The sequence below is a fragment of the Phoca vitulina genome, unplaced genomic scaffold (assembly GCF_004348235.1).
Source record: "Phoca vitulina isolate PV1807 unplaced genomic scaffold, GSC_HSeal_1.0 scaffold65, whole genome shotgun sequence".
Lineage (NCBI taxonomy): Eukaryota > Metazoa > Chordata > Mammalia > Carnivora > Phocidae > Phoca > Phoca vitulina.
This window is the reverse complement of record NW_022589768.1, coordinates 6,666,110-6,681,819: the sequence shown is the minus strand read 5'-3', so window position 1 is coordinate 6,681,819 and position 15,710 is coordinate 6,666,110. Positions and strand designations below refer to the sequence as shown.

The 15,710-nt window shown below is 53.1% G+C and overlaps 1 protein-coding gene across 1 annotated transcript in view; it reads left to right on the top strand.

The window, feature by feature from the left end:
* The first annotated feature begins 1,919 nt into the window (after nt 1–1,919).
* Nucleotides 1,920–15,710, top strand: part of ACAN (aggrecan) — a 63,897-nt gene continuing 50,106 nt past the window's right edge. Inside the window, exon 1 of the mRNA XM_032392115.1 lies at nt 1,920–2,241. The gene's annotated coding sequence lies outside the window, so the exon portion shown is untranslated. The remainder of the gene's footprint in view (nt 2,242–15,710) is intronic.

The following is a 15,710-nucleotide window of genomic DNA, read 5'->3' as shown; positions in this document are numbered from 1 at the left end:
CCATATCAAACAGGGTCTGGCACGTAATAGGTGCCCATTATATGTTTCTTAGCCTCATTACAAAACTAGATGATCAATAAGCATTCGTTTCCTTCACTACAAAGATTAATTACCTAATTAATATTTGTCCTTGAATTGAATTGTCCTTCACTAACCCCACATGTCCTAGGATGGAAGTCAGATATGACCCCGTTTTACAGACGAGGGTGTGGTGTGTTCTCACCTAGAGCATCAGGCAAATACTGGCATGAGAACCCATGACTCCTCTTATTGGAATTTTAAGGATTTTTTTTTTTTTTTCTAGAAGAGAAATTTCCCCTGGTCCAGGCATTGGTCAGTAACTAATAAGATTTCATCCCACTTCTTTGTCTGAGAGACAAGATGCTGTTTCCCCCTGAGGGGCTCTGGTCACCACCATGTCAGTGCTGTCCAAAATGCTCCGAAACTTGGAGACCTGACCGGGAGAAACCAACAGATTCAGGTAGAACAGCGGTGAAGCCAAGAACTGCCCACCAGTGGAACACGGTAGCCGCAGCTCCTGGGCACCAGTGGGTGGAGTGGGGACCACGCCCTCCCCAGGCTTTACCGCCCGGTGCAGAGAACGGACAAGAGAATGTGCCCGGCCAGGGCCAGTCCTGCCCCCTAGGAGATGGCCAGCAAAAAACCCACACAATTCCAGAGTCATCACCCCTGGGAAACGGAGCCACTTCCATACCTTTTAATCAAGAAAAAGCCTAGTCTATTATCTCTGTAATGGGCAGCCCACAAAGACCCCACTTCTTGCTCTTCTTCATTCAGTCCATGCCCAGGGAGGGAGTCAAGCGGCTTCTACCACACTGACCGAGGCCACTAAATCTTAGCGCCAAGCCCCACCAGCTTCCTTCATAAGGACCCTGAAAGCCACCAACCAGCCTGGCCCCCCCCCCAAAACAGCTGTGGCTAAACCAGCAGCTTGTGTAGCAGAGAGAGCATGACTTTGGGTTTGAATTCAGACCCCGCCTTGAGGAGGTTAACTCCACCACTCTGAGCCTCTGTTTTCACATCTTTGGGGGGTGGGGGAATCCTAATATTTACCTCATTGGGCCTTCAGGGAAATTAAGAGAGATATTAATGTATGTTAAGCAACCAGCTCACGAAGGTGTTCAAACGCTGTTGGTTCTTATTCTTTTGATTGGAAAAAAATTATTAAGGAGGGTGGTCTCGAGCTACAGAAGTACTGGAGAATTCCTGCTTCGTGTTGAGATGTCCTTGGTCTCTCCGGGACTTTGAAGACCCTCAGCCTTTCTCCCCGAGACTGGCTCCCAGTCCCCAGCATGCCTCCCCGCTGCCCCCTAACCTCCTTCTCTCCCCGTCCTCCCTGCCGTCCCAGGGCACCCCACCCCCAAAAACTTTCAGCCAGTTCCTCCTGGGGGTCCTTCCAAATCGCGGCCCGGGAGCAGGGGGCGCACCCTGCCCTCTCGCTTCCCGCCGGGCGTCGGCTGCACAGCCCGCGCCGGGCGCCGGGGAGCTCCGTCCCGCCACCGCAGGCGCGGGTGCGGGTGCGGGCACAGCCCTCCGGGGCCCCTCGGACTGCGGAGCCGCCGACCGCATTGCAGCCCTTCCCGCGCCGCTGCCTCCCGCGGGCCCCGGGGCCGCCGGCTCCTCTCGCGCCCTGCGCCCCGGGCGGCTTCCCCAGCGGCGCGCCGGTCCGGAGCCGGGGTCCAGCGCGCTCCAGACGCCTCCGCCCTCCCCTCCCCTCCCCCGCCGGCCGCCCCTCGGGTCCCCCGGGGGTGGGGTTTCCCTCCGCGCCCGCCCGCGTCCCCCCCGCCCCCCGGCCCTCCCCTCCCCCGCCCGCCCCTATGTATGTGTCACCACGCGCCATGCCCGCCCGCCCGCCCACCTACCTCCCAGCCGCTCCAGAGGGGGCTCGAGGAGCTGAGGACGCGCGCCGCGCCGCTCAAGGTCTCTCTCTCCGCGCGCTCGCCGGCCGGCATCTGACGCGGGCGCCAGGGGCTCCGGGCACCTTGCAGCGGCCCTTCCCTCGGCCAGCCGGGACTCCGCAACCCAGCCGCTGCCGCCGCGGCCACCGCCTGGGGGGACCTGCGGACAGGACGCCGGCAGGAGGAGGGGTGCGCAGCGCGCGCGCAGAGCGTCTCCCCCGCTGCGCAGCGAGACCCGGGCCTCCCGGCCCCAGAAGCCCCCGGCCGCCTCGCCAGGTGTGTGGCACTGAAGTTCTTGCGGAAGGGAGTCCAACTCTTCAAGGTAACTGTCTCCTTCCCTGCAGGGAGAGGCTTTCCCGGGGTCCCCGGGGCCACCCGGCAGCGGTGTGGCGGCTGTCCCGCTCCGCGCCGGGGGCTGCGCTGCCTCGGTCTCCCCTGTGCGGGGAGGCGCGTGCTGGGGCTTCCTGGCCGCTGCGTCCGCCGCGGAGTTGAGCAAACTTTCAGGCTGTGCGGACGCCCCGTGAATGGGGCAAAGGAACACGTGACGAGGGGCTCTTGTCTGCTGGTCCCCTGAAATTAAGGAACAGCGAACAGGGAGCTTTTACTCCCGACTCCCGTGGGTTTTCAAGTCCGAGGGTCTGGAACGAGCCATGGTGGACAGACTGGCAGCTTCAGAGTCGGGGAAATGTGGGTTCAGATCCCCTGTGCTACTTTTGAGCTGGAGGAGTTGCTTCATGGTTCTGAGCCTTGGCCTGGGCTGTCAGTGGGAAGGAGGAGGCTCTTTGGCAGGGTGGCTGGGCACGGGCGGTGTGTCAGGTATGCGGCAGGTGCCCAAGCAGAGGCTGAGAGAACCCATTGGTCCCACTTCCTTGGCCACTTGGCCTACTCCAGGAGCCACAGGGATGGGAAGAAGCTGGGGGTGGGGGGGATTGGCAGAACCCAGGACAGGGCCACTGAGCTGTCAGCAAGGGAGACAAACTCTGAACATGCCCCTAAGCAGGGGCATCTCTCAAGGAAGAGGAAGGGAAATGAGGACACATGACCCAGGGACAGTTTTGCCGTCTCTGGGTTCCTCTGCAGTTGAAGCCAATGATGATGGTGGAACCTTTCAAACCCTGGGGTTGGGTGGATGGTTGTCTTGTTAACTGAACCTAAACCAGAGCAAACTGGGCGGGGGCGGGGGGCTGTCTCCTGTTGGAAGACTCCAACCCAAACTTTTTCATCATTCTACTCCTTGCAGTCGTGAGCAAGGTTCTGATAGGATTCTCCTAGGGTCTCACCGCTAAGGAGCCCAGGTCCCAGCATTTTGCTTGGTGCGTAAATTCCAATTCTGTCGGCGTGGGCTGCCAGGAGGAAAGGAAGGAGGATGCAAAGCTGAATGGGTTAGTGTGGTGTTTCAGGTCCGGGACACTGCGGTGGGTGGGTATCTGACAGTTTGGGGGAACCCTGGACCTTGGAAACACATTCGAAAGAAAGTGAATCCAGAAAAGTGTGATGACTTTCTAAAGGTCACACGTGACTTAGGGGAAGGGCAGGACTAGAATCTGGATGTTCTGAGGCCCCAATCGGTTGCTCGTCCTGATTTAAAGAATCCAGAAGTCTGGGCTCCAGTCCTTTTTCCTTCCTTGCCTTTGGGTTGCTGAGGGGAAGATCGGCTGTGCCCCTGGGCAGGGCTGCTTTGGAGGTGCTTTGAAGATCAGTGTAGGAGCATTGGCCTGTCCATCACTGAGCCTGGAAGAGGCTGCCCAGGAATGGAAGGGCAATCAGGGAGAAACCCCAAGGCCATGGGGGAGAAAACGCAGAGGAGGGGGTGCCCCTAACCCAAAAGCAAAGATCCCTCCAATTTAAAAAGTTTTGGATGAAGGAATTATGAAAAGGAAGAAAATATCTCTCAGAGAAATGCTGGAATTTTTCAGGTTTCAAGTTGGGTTTAAATGTGATGCGTCTATGTGCAGTTTCTAGCGCGTCCCCGGTACCTTCATTCATTCTCCAGTAACTACTGAGCGCCACCTAGTAACTCTGTGCTCCGTGCTGGCCCATCGCTGGTCCTCAATACACAGTAGCTGTGGTGACGCAAGCAAGTACTCCATAACTGATATTGTTTATTATTGTTATGACTAATTTTAATACTAAGTAGATATTTTTCTTTTGCTAGAACTTTCCATGAAAATCATACTCCAATTGGGATTCTTACTTTATTATTTGAAAGCCCTCTGGTCAATATAGGAGTAAAGAACCCAGAGGGGAAGAGGGAGTCTCTGTGAGCTTGAGTGGTGAGACTCCATGCCCCTTCTCAAACCCACGCATACACTTTGCCCCTTCTCCCCATCTCCCACACACCCACATCCCAAGCAGCTGGCACCCCTGCATGCCGAGTGGGGCACCCTCCGTCCCCCCATGCCCAGAACAGACTGAACAACTCCCCGGTCAGAGAGGGAGCTCCAAGAGAGCCCTGACTCCTGCGATGGTGGGGGCCTGCCTGGCAGGGCAGACCCGGGTTCGAATCCCAACTTGGCCACTTACTGGCTATATGATTTTGAAGAGGTCCTTGTCTGGCTGTCAGCAGGCACCAGGAACCTTAATTCCTCTCCTCTAGCAGCTTCTAGGCCCCCTTGGGGTCACAAACTGTAAGTTCAGGAGAGTACTAACTGAGACTATTCTGTAATAGTAAAAGACTGTGTGTCCCAACTTTTCATGTGGTTTTTTTCATGATGCCTCCTAGAACCTTGTCCCTCCCAAGCCCCTTCTTGTTGGGCATGAGGAGGGCCTCAGCTGAGCCGGGGGAGGCCCACGGGCCTCTGCTTGGAGCCTCACTCTTAGTCTCGCTCTGATCCTGCAGGGACATCTAGCACAGAACATGTCCATCTGCAGGTCGTAAAACCAATTTAGGGGAGTGTAATGACATAGGAAAGAGTAATTTCATAGTGCCTCCCATGTAGTAAAGGTAAGTATTGTTTCTGGAAACTTTTATTTCTGTTATATATTTGGCAATCCTAAGTAAGTGTATATGTGGTTATAATATATAGGTATATACACAATATATACAAATTTGATGTTTATAGGATGAATTTCTTACTGCCGGTTGTGGTCAAAAAAGTCTGAAAGACACTGATCCTGATAATGTTTCTGTCTCTGAGAAATTCCTGCTTCATGGCTCTAGCTGGCAGGTGCCGGGGCTTCCTTGCTGCCCCTGTGCTAACACCTGGACTGGACCCATAAGCGTCTTGGGAGTGGGGGCAGCGAGGGGTGGAAACTGGGGGTGGGAGTGAAAGGCAAGTTCAAGGAAGAGGACCCAGACTCTGAGAGGAAGCAATGCATGGAGGACAGGCCTGCTTGCGAGTGGAGCAGGAGGGGTGACAGGGCCAATGGGCTGCCCTGGGAAAGGGGGTCTATGGGTGGGAACATCTTTTTTTTTTCTTTTTAAGATTTTATTTATTTATTTATTTTTAAAGAGAGAGTGTGCGAGTGAGCAGGGGAGGAGCAGAGGGAGAGGAACAAGCAGACTCTGTGCTGAGCACAGAGCCTGACTCGGGGCTTGATTCCACAACCCTGGGATCATGACCTGAGCTGAAATCAAGAGTCAGATGCCCACCTGACTGAGCCACCCAGGCGCCCCTATGGGGGGGCGGATATCTTGAAATAAGAGCCGTCCCCTTCTGCTATCACCAGGCCAGCTTCTTGGCCATGCTGTGGGCTTGATGGGAGCTTCACGGCTACCCTCCTTCCTTGAGAAAACTCTGTTTCATCGAGTGAAAGGAGGCTGTGGAACCTCCCCTGGCTGCTGTCCTTCCCCCAGACCCGATAGGACACCCCTATCCCTGAGAGGAGGTCTGGGCCCCTGGGAGTGGTTGAAAAATGGAGTCAACGTTGCAGGGGAGGAGCCGCTGGGGGATGCGGGGCAGGGGCAGGGTTAGAGAGGGAGAGCGGGAGTGAGGCAGAGGCAGGACCAGAGAGAGGGGGAATTTGTAGGGAAAACGGTTCCTTTTTTCAAAAGTTGAATCCAGGGCAAGAACGGAAACGGTGGAGTTTACTTTTAAAAACTCAGAGCCTCCTTGTAAGCGGCTGTGTGTGTGTGTGTGTGTGTGTGCGCGTGCGTGTGCCCGTGCATGTGCGCACACTAGGAGGGCGGGCCCTGCAGGCCGGCTGGGCTTGTGAGAGGCGACTTTTCTCCCTCTCAATGGCCTTACAGTGTATCCTAAAGAAGCTTTTTGTTGAACTCATGAATAGGTGGATTTGGGGTGTGGGATGCTGGCCATCACGATTTGGATATTTGGTTACCTTTGAGGTTACATGTTTTCCCTTTTAAGACACACACCCAGAAAAGGAGCCACCTCCCTGCATCGGGTCGCTTTTGGGGTGGGAGGCCTTGCTCGTCTCTGTGATTGATTTGGCTTGAGGGGCAAGGGTCCGAAGGAGAAACTGAGGACCGGGCAGATGTGTAACGTCCAGCCTGGCCGACAGCCCCTCCTCAGCCCCGGACTCTGGGACTCCGAGGTGGAACACGGCAGTTCCCAGACCATGGATGTCCAGGGAGCTTCGGGGCCTGTGGTGACCCTCATGTAAGAGATCACAAAGGGAATGGAGGCCCAGAAGGGGGAAAGTGCGTGCCCCAGGCCGGCCCAGAGCAGACCAGTGAGGATCTGGACGGGAACCTAGGCCTTTAGGCCCTCATCCTGACACATACCACATCCAGGGAAAGCATTCATTCATTCTTCCTGCAGCACCACTTGCCAAGCGCTACAGGCACTTCACTAGGTGTGTTTAAACAATTCACTCTCCCTGCCCTCCAGCTACTCATGGTCTATTGAGGAAGACAGGCTATACTCAACTTGACCCTGACCCCGCATTCCTATAAAGCAGCGGCTCTCAACTGGGGAGCTCTTTTGCTCCCTGGGGAACATTTGGCCTTATGTGGAGAGATTTTTTTTGTTGTCACCATGGGGGAGGGGTGATAGTACCAGCGTCCGGTGGGTAGAGACCAGGGATGCTAGTAAGCATCTGAAAATGCCCAGGACAGTACTTTCCTCCTACCAGTAGAGAATGATCCAGCCCAAGATGTCAGTAGTGCCAAGATCAAGAAGTCCTGCTCCAGATCTTCATTTAGTGATGGGGCCAGAGCATGCTGTGTGCACGAGCAAGAAGACTGGGGGTGGGAGGGCAAGAAGGGAGGGTTTGGCAGGCGGTGAAGAGCAGACGAAAAAAAAGAAAACAAGAAGCCAGGCCCCAGTGGTAAAGCAGAAAGAACGGGGACTTTGGCAGCCCCGATGTAGGTTGAAATCCCAGCTGTGTGCCCTTGGGCAAGTCACTTATCCTCTCTGAGCCTCACTTTCCACATCTGTGAAATGAGGTTTGTCTGATGGTTGAGGGAGTTCGAGATAAAGCGAATAAGAGACTTGGCACAAAGTAGACCTACAGTAAAATAGTAACTGCTATTATTGTCTTGGAGGCTTTTCGAGGTACCACTCTGGAAAATCACAGCATCAGCAGGTGTGGACGTGTGATCGCGAGACCAAAGAAGGTTGCTGTTCAGGGCACGATTACCACCGTAATGCATTCTGGTTGGGGGGTGGCATGTGGGTCAGCACTTCCCCCACACACACACACAGCTCCCAGCAAGGGGGAGGGAGTGTGGTCCAGTGAGGATGCATCCTACAGTATGGGCGGTGGGAGAAGTGCTGGGCTTGCAGTCACTTGTACGGGGCACTGCCTGGCTGCATGATGTGGGCAAATTCCTTTGTCTCCCTGAGACTCGGTTTTCTTCTCTGTAAAATGGACATCCTAACGCCTGCCTTCACAGAGCAAGATCCAGGGAGAAATTATGTCTGGGAAGGTGCCTGGGGGGTGGGGGGGAAGCACCTATGAGGCCTAAGCAGGAATCTTTTATATCTGGTGTGTCCTGCCGCCTGATCCAATGCCTGGCACACACACAGGCAGGCTGGTTGAATGAATGAATGAGCAACCTTCCACTGTGAGTTCCTTTCAATGCTTGAGGAGAACAGAACCAACAATAGTCAGATGGCCTGTCCTTTCTTGGCCACTCCTCTATCCCAAGCCAGCTGGACGAAGCCGGGACCTCCATCTAGTTCCCGGTGGGCGCCAGGCTCAGGTTACAGCCCTGATAGCAGCGCCCTCTAGAGGGTACTGCGGTCATGGCAGTTGAGTTGTGCGAACCCGGAGGGAGCCCTCCCTGTGGCCTTTGCTAGACCACACGGAGTTGAACTTACTATATATTAAGGCCTCACTGAAAGTCCGGAGCCAAAGGAGTGGATTTGGGAATTGCCAAGCTTCCCTGAGCCTCTGTTTCTCAGAGTCATGAAGCATTAGCTCCGAAAGGGACCCAGGGGACTAAATCACCCGCCTCCTTCATTACACAGAGGAGGCACCTGAGTCCCAGAGAGGGGGTTCAGGCTGCTCTCAGCCGAGCCGCCGCTCCCATCAGGGCTGCTGAGGCTCCTCCCTCCACATCCCATGTCATATTCAAACCAGTAAAAGGAGGCGCCTGATCACAGAAACACCATGCCATCCCATAAGAACCCAACTGTGGACAGACTTCATCCTGGGGCCACCCACTGTCTACCCTTGGGCCACCCTCTGACTCTGTGTCTCCAGGGTCCTTGCTCGTTCCCGGGGTTGCTCAGGGTAAGAAAGCCCTTATAAGAGAAACGTCCAGGGCAAGGGGGAGCCCAGCCTCCCATCTCCCTCAAAACAGCTGGGCTTTCTTATCCCAGCCTCCACCCTTGGTCATAGGGAGGGGGTTTTCCCCAACCAAACCTGGACCTTGGCCTGATCTTCCCCTTCAGGCGTTCCCCCCCGCCCCAACCAAACCGCCCTCACTTTGACCTATCAAGCGGCTCGGGGGAACACCTGGATTTTAGGATGACTCAGGAATGTAGTAGATGTTTGTCAGCTTGGCAAGACACTGAAAAAGGGACCCGGATGCCATCATCGGAAGTAACCTCTGTCCCTAGAATCACAAAGCATTGGAGGAGCTTTGGAAAAACAAATATGCCTAAATCCTAATGTACCCCCAGAGATTATGCTTGGGGGGGAGGGTAGGAATCTGTGCTTTTCAAATGCACCCAAGGTGATTCCAATGCAGCCCAGTTTCTGAACTCTTAGTGTAAAGCCCCAAACAGTTCTCTGGGTGCCTTTGGTTCTCAGCCACTTTCTTGTAGCCCTGCCTCTTGGGGTCACCTGCCCTCCCCTCCCTGCAGGCAGAACTACAGCCTCTGCCTCCAGTTTGTCCTCTAAGAGAATGAGAAGGTCAGAGCCTGCTTCTCTGTCTCCTCCCTCCTGCCTGAGACAGGGGCCCTGCTTCCTTACCATAGTTGTCCTTGACCCTGGATTAAGTACATATGTCCCTGGAGGATGAAGCTAGGCCAGGGTTCCCAAAAGTGGGTTCCCCAGAACATCTGTTTCAGGGATGGTCAATGGACATTACATGTAAAAAGGGCCTCATCCCCGAGGGTCAAACAGAACAAAATGCACCCCTATTCTGCAGGAATTCTCAAGATGCTGATGGATATTGGAAATCTCCGAGTTTCTTAGACTGAATTTTCCAGGGAGCTCTTCTCTCCTGGAGCAGATTGAGGGTACGGATGCTGATCTAAGCAATCAACCAGCTCTGATCCTGCAGGAATGAGGCAGCTGCGCCAGAGCCCAAGGGGCAGCCCAGGGACCGGGGAGCGCTTCAACACCTCAATCACAAACACGGTCACTGACCCAGCAAGGCCTCTCCGCCCCCAGAGCAAGGCTGGACCCACCCTCTCCTTTCCCACCTGATACCTGCCACCTTCTCTTTCAAGGTTGGCCATGCAGGATGCTCATTTAAGTTACGTTGTTTCCCGGATTGAAAAACATGGGAGGGAGGTGGAGCACTCCGCGGGGTCTGCTGGGGGCTGTGGATGGGAGCCCCCCCTCCCCACCGAGGACCAGAGGCCTAACCCTGTGTGCTCTACTCACCGTGCGACTCCAGGGGGCGCCAGTCTCATGGCCATTTCTATGGCTAACCCCTGGCCCTGGGGCTGAGCAAGGAAGGGCCGTGTCTGCACGTTTGCCTCTGTCCCCTGTCCTCGTCACTACAGCCATGCGTGTCATCCCCACCCCAGCCCCACACGGTTCAGCCAGGGGAGCTTCTTCACCCTTCTCTGGGCCATTAATTCCCCTTAAAGTAGCCTCATTCTGTGACTCCCCCTTCCTAAGCCCAACCTGCAGTGGCTTCCGCTGGTCTTGCTTTGTGAATGTTTTAGCAGAGTGGGTCCCCCTGGCGTGGGGGGACCTGATCGCGTAAATTGTCTCCACACCCCGTCCCGAGAGAGGAGAGTGCTGTAGGGCTGGGAAGACCTAGCATGAGCTTAGAGCCTCACCTCCCACTGCGTCCCCTGCCCACCTGGGCCCCCCCAAATCCACTCTTCTCTCTAGGAGCCCCAGCTGCCATCTCAATGCCTTAGGGACCCCAGGGACTCCCACAGGGGTCAGCAAGACTCACATATGCCAAATAAGGCTCCCGCAACGTTCAGTGGCTGGAAAATTGTAACTAGTCCAGCCCCTTCCTTCGCAACTGCAAGTATGGTGTGGGTGATTGACCCTTAGATGATTGTGGCCATCAGTCAGGTCATTTGCACATCCCTTTTCAGCCCACTGGGGACGGCAGAGGCTCTCAGAAGACCTTTACCCTTGGAATGCAGCCCAGTTCTCTTCCTTGGCCTCATAGGCCCTCAAGGGCCTGTTTCCCCTTCCCCCTCAACATCCCGATTCACCTTCCCCTCACCCACCACCCTCCAGCATCTCCCACTTCGTTCCCACCTTAGGGCCTTTGCCCTCCTGGTCTCTCCTGCCTGAAGCTCTTTCCCACTTGGCTTTGCAAGGTTGGCTCATTCTGGTCATTCAGGTCCAAATGTCACCCCTCTAGGAGGCCTTTCTTGACCACCCAATTTAAAGAAGATAAGCACGCCCACCCCCATGTCCCAGCAGCCCTGTGTTGCACTTTCTTTGTCGCTTGCCACTGTCTAAAAAGTACTGGTTGGTTGGTTTCCTTGGTGATGGTCTGCCCCCTGCTCCAGCCCCCCCAAATCAGAAGCTGTGTGGGACAGGCGCCCATCATGCAGATGATCTGTCTTGATCTTCTTCTATCTCCAACATGTAGAAAATGCTCAGCACACGGTAGGTACTCAGAAAAAGTGTGCTGACCAGACAAATGACTTTTTAGCCCAGTACTTTTCAAACTGTGTTCCAGAGAGTCTGCGGGGGTTGTCTGTGACACCCCACGGGGGCCATAGAGGTGAGTAGAGAGGGGCAGTGATTTTATGGATCCCCATGTCAGATTCGATCAGAACAACTCCACTTTTATGTCTTTTGAAAGCCACTGATATGGTGCTTTCTACTCTTGTCAGAGATCAGAAAACCGAAACCTAGAAAGGAATATGTCTGGTAGAATGCTAAGCGAAAGAAGTCAGTCAGAGAAAGATGAATGCCATATGATCTCACGCCTATGTGGAATTGAAGAAACAAAACAAACAAGCAAAAAAGAAAAAAGGGGGAAAAAAGTGAGAGCGAGGCAAACCAAGAAACAGACTCTTTTTTTTTTAATTTTTTTATTGTTATGTTAATCCCCATACATTACATCATTAGTTTTAGATATAGTGTTCCATGATTCATTGTTTGTGCATAACACCCAGTGCTCCATGCAGAACGTGCCCTCCTCAATACCCATCACCAGGCTAACCCATCCTCCCACCCCCCTCCCCTCTAGAACCCTCAGTTTGTTTTTCAGAGTCCATCGTCTCTCATGGTTCTTCTCCCCCTCCGACTTCCCCCCCTTCATTCTTCCCCTCCTGCTACATTCTTCTTCTTCTTTTTTTCTTTCTTAACATATATTGCATTATTTGCAAGAAACAGACTCTTAACTGCAGAGAACAAACTGCTGGTTAGCAGGGGAGAGGTGGGAGGAGGGATGGGGAAATAGGGGATGGGGATTAAGGAGAGCATTTGTTGTGATGAGCACCAGGTGTTGTACAAAAGTGTTGAATCACTATGTTGTGCACCTGAAACTAATATAACACTGTATTTAACTATCCTGGAATTAAAATAAAATAAAATTTAAAAAACAATATGTCCGGCCTAAGGGTCTGGTACTGGATGGTGTCAGACCCGGAACTAGGACCCAACTCCCACTGAACTGGGCTAACAACAGCCCCCACCTGTCCTGGCCACCTCGGGCAGCCCCATCTCACCCTGGCCATGGCTCAGGGACTCTGTAGTGTCAGAATGGCCACCACCTGAGCCAACTCGGGCTCTGACACCAATGGGACCCAGCTGAGGAGAGACATGGCCGCTCTCCATAGGCCAATACCCTCTTCCCAGCTTCCCCTAGTTCATGATGACTCGAGCATCAAGGGGGAGCAGCTGCTTTTAGGAATAAATTTATATTTTTAGGTTCTACCACCTTTGGAGCCTCAAGTTCTATCACTAGGCTACCCAACATGGACCGTGGGCCTTCTGTCATCTTGTTTCCTTTACTTCTTTTCAAGCTGTGGGGTCCCGGCACTCCCTACAGCATGGAGGAAGCGGGCCAGACACCGGGGTTAGGACAGAGAACAAGACGTGGTTTCCCGGGCCTGGCAGAGCTCAGGATCTTCATGACTCTGCAGACCTCAGTGGGCAACCCTTCTCCGCCTTCACCATCCATACTGAACAGCATCTCCCCTCCAGTTTGCCTGTGTGCCTGTCCTCTCAGATTCCCCCACTGGGGGCCTCCCTGGAGCCTCCGGCCCTATCCTGTCTTTTGTGATGGAGGGTCCAGCCCATGCTTGCCTGTGTTTTATTCCCTGCCCCCTTCCTGATGCCATTGTAGCGCTTGGACTCATAAAAGAATCCATCAGGACCTTGTCCTGTAGGAATGGGAGTCAGGTGGATGGGCTCCAATTCACCAGCCCTGTGACCTTGCTAGAGTTGATTAGTCTTGCATGCCTCAGTTTCCATATCTGTAAATCAGGTATAACATCTCTGACCTCATGAGTTTGTGGACATCCTCATGTGTTGAGGATAAAATAACTTCGCTAAAACAAGGTACCTGGTGCAGAGCAAATGCCCTCCAAGCCGTTAACAGCTGTTAATCATGAATATCCCCGGGGCATTCCCGGTATCTGAGAACCTGACCTTTTGTAGAGATGGGTTGGGTGGCCACGTGACTACCTCTTCTTGCCCAACCTGCCGTTCCTCACTGCTTTCCTGAGCACTGAGGCTCTTAAGGCAGCCGTGCAAGCTTGGAGCGTGGAGGGACGTGGATCGCAAGAAGAGCCTTATGCTTTCTGCCACCTGGAAGCTAGCTGCGGAACAGGGCAGACAGCAGGTAGCTGCAGCAAGCCCTGTTGTACCAAGGGCCCCCCGCAGTGCAATTCCAGGGGGTGCCATTCTATTACCTTCCATGTGTAGACTGCCCCCTGGGGTGGTACAGGGCACAGCTGATTGCAGCCTTACCCATCAGCCCTGATCGTACCCCATTCCTTCAGCCACCCCTTGGGACTGCACCACACCCACAAAGGATGGACCAGCAAGAAATTCCTTTTCAGGTGTTCTACCTGCTCCCAGCTTGGCCGTGCTTTCAGGAGGCGGGCTGGGGAGGGGGGAGCTGGTGCAGGACCGGGAGCTGCCTCTGCTTCCCTACCCCTCAATCTCCTGCTCTGTGCCCTGTCCTTCCCTCCTGGGACTGGGGAGCCGGGAAGTCTAACTGTCCCAAAAGAAACTTCGATGGTTCTGAGCAAGTGAAGGCAGCTGAACAGCCTGAGTTGTGCCTCTGTTGAAACCTCAGCGTTTCTTGGTCCTACGTGGACCCTAGGAGAAAAGATGCTCTGAGTCCAGACAGGCCAGAAACCTCAGAGAAACGTTCACTTCTGGGTTTTTGTTAATAAAAGACAGAATCCAGACAGGATCTGGGCTATGTTTCTCCCTTCTCCTGGCTCCCTAGAAATACAGAGAGCCACCATCGTTGATCAGTGAGCGTGGAAAGGGAGATGGAAGTGCCTGATGTGGCATGAGCGTCAAGGGGCCAAACCAAGGGAGTCACAAAGATCAAGTTCAAAGGGCAGCAGAGAAAGATCTAGAAAAATCCATCAGGAACAATCCCGGGGCACCTGGCTGGCTCAGTCGGTAGAGCCTGCGACTTTTTTTTTTTTTTTTGATGTAGTGTTCCATGATTCATTGTTTGTGCATAACACCCAGTGCTCCATGTAGAACGTGCCCTCCTCAATACCCATCACCAGGCTAACCCATGCCCCACCCCCCTCCCCTCTAGAACCCTCAGTTTGTTTTTCAGAGTCCATCGTCTCTCATGGTTCTTCTCCCCCTCCGATTTCCCCCCTTCATTCTTCCCCTCCTACTGTCTTCTTTTTTTTTTTTTTCTTAACATATATTGCATTATTGGGGCACCTGGGTGGCTCAGTCGTTAAGCGTCTGCCTTCGGCTCAGGTCATGATCCCAGGGTCCTGGGATCGAGCCCCGCATCGGGCTCCCTGCTCCGCGGGAAGCCTGCTTCTCCCTCTCCCACTCCCCCTGCTTGTGTTCCCTCTCTTGCTGTGTCTCTCTCTGTCAAATAAATAAATAAAATCTTTAATAAAAAAAAAAAATTAAAAAAAAAACATATATTGCATTATTTGTTTCAGAGGTACAGATCTGTGATTCAACATTCTTGCACAATTCACAGCGCTCACCATAGCACATACCCTCCCCAGTGTCTATCACCCAGTCACCCCATCCCTCCCACCCCACCCCCCACTCCAGCAACCCTCAGTTTGTTTCCTGAGATTAAGAATTCCTCATATCAGTGAGGTCATATGATACATGTCTTTCTCTGATTGACTTATTTCGCTCAGCATAACACCCTCCAGTTCTATCCACGTCATTGCAAATGGCAAGATCTCATTCCTTTTGATGGCTGCATAATATTCCATTGTATATATATACCACATCTTCTTTATCCATTCATCTGTCGATGGACATCTTGGCTCCTTCCACCGTTTGAGCCTGCGACTCTTAATCTCAGAGTTGTGAGTTTGAGCCCCACTTTGGGTGTAGAGATTTTAAGATTAAAATCTTAAAAAAAAAAAAAAAAAGAACAATCCCAAGGCAGGACACATCTCCACTAAGAAAAGAAAGGCAGGAGAGATTTAGATTAGACATGAGAAGTAATTTTCTAAAGAAATTTAAATCATCCTGGGCACCTGGGTGGCTCAGTCAGTTAAGCATCTGCATTTGGCTCAGGTCATGATCTCAGGGTCCTGGGATCGAATCCCGCATTGGGCTCCCTGCTCAGCGGGGAGCCTGCTTCTCCCTCTCCCCCTCCTCTCTGCTTGTGCTCTCTCTCTCTCTCTAACCTCAAATAAATAAATAAAATCTTTATTTATTTTTTTTTAATTTTATTATGTTAGTCACCATACAATACATCATTAGTTTTTGATGTAGTGATCCACGATCCATTGTTTTCGTATAACACCCAGTCTCCATGCAGTACGTGCCCTCCTTAATACCCATCACCGGGCTAACCAATCCCCCCTCCCCCCTCCCCTCTAAAACCCTGTTTGTTTCTCAGAGTCCGTAGTCTCTCATGGTTCATTTCTCCCTCCAATTCCCCCCCCCCATTTTTCCCTTCCTTCTTCTAATGTCCTCCATGCTATTCCTTATGTTCCACAAATAAGTGAAACCATATGATAATTGACTTTCTCTGCTTATTTCACTTAGCATAATCTCCTCCAGTCCCATCCATGTTGATGTAAAAGTTGGGTATTCATCCTTTCT